The following is a 5,000-nucleotide window of genomic DNA, read 5'->3' on the forward strand; positions in this document are numbered from 1 at the left end:
GAGAGCGAAAAAAGAGAGAACAGAACAGAAGGTCAGAGGGAACAATGATAAAGACAGGGGAAAGGGTAGTAGACAAATGGCCAATGAATCCGACGGGGAAGGAGAAAGAGGGAAAGAAAATAAAACAAAGAAAAAAAGAAAAACAAAAGAACATAAGCGAACAAAGGGAAAGGGAGAAAGGGTGGAAAGCAATATGAAGATAAACAGACGGAACACGAAACAGAAAAAAGAAAGAAAAAACGTTCATTCAATCATCCTTCACCTCAATCAAAAGAAAGAAAATAAGAAAAATTACATAATTAACCTCTTCCTCGTCTCTTCGAAGAGAAAATTAGAGAGAGAGAGAGAGAGAGAGAGAGAGAGAGAGGGGGGGGGAGAGAAGAGGAAGAGAGAGAGGAGAAGAGAGAGAGAGAGAGGAGACGAGAGAGAGAGAGAGAGAGAGAGAGAGAGAGGCGAGGGAGGGAGGGAGAGAGAGAGAGAGAGAGAGACTGAGAGAGAGAGAGAGAGATAGAGAGAGACTGGAGAGAGGAGAGAGAGAGAGTTTAGAGAAGAGATGAGAGAGAGAGCGAGAGGAGAGAGAGAGAAGAGAGAGAGAGGTGGAGAGAGAGAGAGAGAGAGAGCGAGACGGAGAGAGAGAAAAGAGACGAGAGAGAGAGAGAGGAAGAGAGAGCGAGAGAGAGAGGAGAGAGAGAGAGAGAGACACACAGACAGAGAGAGAGAGAGAAAGAAAGAGAGAAGAGACAGTACAGAGAGAGAGAGGGCGAGAGAAAGAAAGAGAGAGAGACGAGACGAGAGGCCACACACCAGAGAGAGAGAGAGGAGAGAGAGAGAGATAAAGAGAGAGAGAGAGATTAGAACAATATATCTATGAGCTGTGATTTTTTTGTGTGTGATGGAAAGGTCAGCAGAGGAGGGGAGGGGGGAGGGGGAGGGAAAGGTCTTTGCTTTGTTTGGTGGAAGGTGAGTCACCCTGGTTTGGAGGAAGAGAGAGGGAGAGAGATTGAGGCAGAGAGAGAAAGAGAGAGAGAGAGAGAAGAGAGAGAGAGAGAAAGAAAGAGAAGAGAGAGAGAGCGAGGCCGAGGAAGAGGAGGAGGTGGAGAGAGAGAGATAGGACGAGACAGAGACAGAGAGAGAGAGGAGAGAGAGGAGAGAGAGAGAGGAGAGAGAGAGAGGAGAGAGAGAAGAGAGAGAGAGAGGAGAGAAATGAGAGAGAGCAGAGAGTGAGAGAGAGAGGAGCGAGAGAGAGAGAGGAAAGCACGCGAGAGAGAGAGAGAGAGAGAAGAGAGGAAGAGAGAGAGAGAGAGAGAGACGAAAGAGAGACGAGAGAGAGATGAGAGAGAGAGCAAGAGAGGAGAGAGAAGATGAGAGGAGCGAGGAGAGAGAGAGAGAGAGAGATAGAGATAGAGAGAGACACACACACACAGAGCAAAACACACACAAAAATAATTAGAAAATATCAACCCTTAGAATAAGACACAAGGACACTTAATGATTTAAAAATATCTATATTCTAAACATAAACCAAAGAATAATTTACAAAGACGTTAACAAGAGCCATTAAACATTCCCATTTTTACTTGAATTAAAATTATATATAAGACGAGCGGGTTTATTCCTGATCTGACGTCAATATCAACATCAAAATTAACATTAACATTTATATTCGTGACTGAAATTGCTCTGTTTAAGTGGTTCGTTAATATCCTGCGCGATAAGAGAGATTATCACAGCTTTTATGACTCGTAAAAAAAAGCGAAAGTATTATGCATTCTGAATCTCTTATCAAAACCTTTACTGGATCTATGAATAATAGAGATTCTAATCGCATAAACTGTTCGAAATTTCTCCAAAGACGAAGTTATCATCACGCGACATAGCTTCGCGTAGATTACTTTTGCCTCGTGAATATGTCGCAAGATTAAATATTCATGATGCTGATAAGTCTTGAATAGTAAAAAGAAAATGAAAGAAATTCGTGATTGCTAATCCTCTCTACCTCGTGTTCGTAATAAGGTTTAAGTCGACGAGCCTAAAGAAAACAGGGGAAAAATAGGAAACTTTTTTTTTTTTTTACGGTCATGCAAACACACGTGAATTTTGTGCGGTCTCAAGTTTATCAACAAAGCCGTCAGTTGTCAAAATATGGCCTGTTTTTCTTCCCTTTTTTCTCCCTTTTTTCCCTCTATTTTTTCTATATTAGGCAAATTGAAAAAAATAGCGTGTAAAACAGACTAAATTATCGTAAGATAAGGATAGATAACCCTTATCTGGCTTTCGAATTCAGATTTTTTCTTTTAAATGAGACAATTTTGAAAGTCATTCGAGCTTAAAATTTCTTGAAATAAGCTCTTCATGGTTGAACTATTTCCTCAGGCACCATCTGATAAGCGAAATGATTTAGAAATTTGGAATATATCTTTTGTATATTAAAACGATCAATACCAAATTTGGGTATCGGAGATCCGTAGGTATAAGTGTGTGTGTGTGTGTGTGTGTGTGTGTGTGTGTGCGCATATGTGTGTGTGTGTGTGTGTGTGTGTGTGTGTGTGTGTGTGTGTGTGTGTGTGTGTGTTGTGTACATATCTAACAGGTAGATGAATAAATGAAGAATATATTAAACGGATTGGTAGACTGAATTTTAAGGAGAGAGAGAGAGAGAGAGAGAGAGAGAGAGAGAGAGAGAGAGAGAGAGAAAGAGAGAGAGAGAGAGAGGAGAGAGAGAGAGAGAGAGAAACAAACACACAACAAAACAAAACAAAAACAAAACAACCAAACACCTAAATCTAAACCGATCCCGCAGATCACCTTTGCAAACTCACCCACGACGCGGGAGGAGAGAGAGAGAGAGAGATGCGAAGTGCAACATTGCATTGCTGTTGAATATTGACTCTGCAATCAAGGTTGGAGAGTAAGGTGTTGCATGCTGGAAGCGGGGATAGGAGGGGATAGACAGGGATAGACAAGGTAAATAGAGACGTGGCGTAGACGAAGATAAAGCAGGGAGGAGGAGGAAGAGTGGAGGAGGAAGAGGATGAGGAGGAGGGAGGACGAAGAGAAGGGAGGAAAAGGGGAAAGGAAGATAGAGGAGAAAGGTGAAGGAAGGGGAAGAAGAGGAAGAAGGTGGAATAGGTGGAAGGGGAAGGGAGAAGATTGTGGAGAAGAGGAAGGAGGTGAAAAAGGAAGAGGAGGATGGGGAAGAGGAGGAGGGAGGGAGAAAATGATGAAGAAGAGGAGGGTAGGAGGAAGGGGAAGAGAAGGAGGGAGGGGAAAGAGGAAGAAGAGGAGGGGGGAGAAGTGGGTGGCATGGGGAGGGGTAAATGGACGGGAAAAGGGAGGCGTAGGAGAGAAGAAGAAAGAGAAGAAAAAGAAGTAGAGAGAGAAGGAAAAAGGGGAGGAGAAATAAGAGGAAGATGAGGAGGAGAGGATGGATGAAGAAGGGGAGGAGAGAAGGAGGAGGAGTGAGATGAGAGGGAGGAGGAAGATGATGATGAGGAGAGGGAGGAGGATGAAGAGAAGGGGAGAAAGAGAAGAGAAGAGAAAGAAGTATGGAATAGAGAGGAATCAGCGAAGAGTGATATTCCATGATGAAAAAGCGAACAAAAAAACAACAACAACAAGAACACGAAGAACGAGAACAAGAAGAACAACAAGAATAAAAACAACAACAGCAACAACCAAAGAAAAGGAAAGATAATAATAACAATCACAAGAATAGAGAGAGGCCAAAGAAAAACGTCCCGACTGGGGCACGCGAGGGTACGCCCAGGGCACGAAGAGCGAGCACGAATGAAGCGAGAGAGCGAGAGACTGACGTGTCTTCGACGGTGTGGAAGGAGGAGGGGGTGGGGGTGGGGGTAAGGGGGGGTGAGGGTGGTAAGGGGGGGGGTAAGGGGGAGTAGAGAAGGGATAGAGAAAGAGGAGAGATGGACATACACATACATATAGATGCATTTACATAGACATGTACACATACACAGACGTAAGCACTTGTATAAAAGAGGGGGAAAAAAACGTACCCTATACGCACACACACACACACACACACAAACAAACACACACACACACACACATACACACAAACAAACAAACACACAACACACACACACAAACAAACACATAAACACACACAAACACACACACACACAAACACAAACACACACACACACACCTCGGCAAACGTAATCACGTACACAAAAACGTACACACATCCCATGCGCATTAACTAATTGCAACAATCGAGCAGAGACGCAGCAACAGGCAAGTAAGGAGCTGTTCGGTTGCACAACTGTTCTCCTGGGATGCAATTCCGGAAACTGAGCTTTGCAGATGGAATTGTGTACGTGGCTGGAAACTACGTACATAGATACATGGGTATACATGCACATGCGTACGTGTATACACTCTATACACTCTAAAAACACTCATGGATACGTAAACACACGCAAATATATACACATACACACACACACACACACAAACTAACAAATAAATAAACAAACACGCGCGCGTGCATATTTACATATTTGTGTACGCTTATCACTACATACGTACATGGGGGGGGGGGCCCTCCCCCCCCCCCCCCCTCCCCCCCCACCTTTCTAAATGCGAAATGGAGCCCAAAAAAAATTGTGATAAAACTGTAATTAGGAAACTGAATTGGAAATAAGGACACGCACACGCACACACATATATACGCAATTACACATACACACTCACACACAAAGCTGAGCAGAAAACGAGAACCAAAGATGAGTAGAGAACCAACAAGAAAACGAGACAACCCAAAATCAAGAACCAAAGTTGAAAAGAAACCAGAAACCCACGAATGAAAACCGCTAATAAAAAAACGAATGAAAAACAACCCAGCAGCCAAACAGAAACCGAACGGAAACCGAATAGAAACCAACAAATCAAAACCGATTAGAAACCGAGACACCCCAAGACCGGGGGGAGAGGGGAGGGTAAAGAGGAATTGGGGGGAGGAAGGAAGGGGGGAGGGG

Source organism: Penaeus monodon, chromosome 7, assembly GCF_015228065.2.
Source record: "Penaeus monodon isolate SGIC_2016 chromosome 7, NSTDA_Pmon_1, whole genome shotgun sequence".
NCBI lineage: Eukaryota > Metazoa > Arthropoda > Malacostraca > Decapoda > Penaeidae > Penaeus > Penaeus monodon.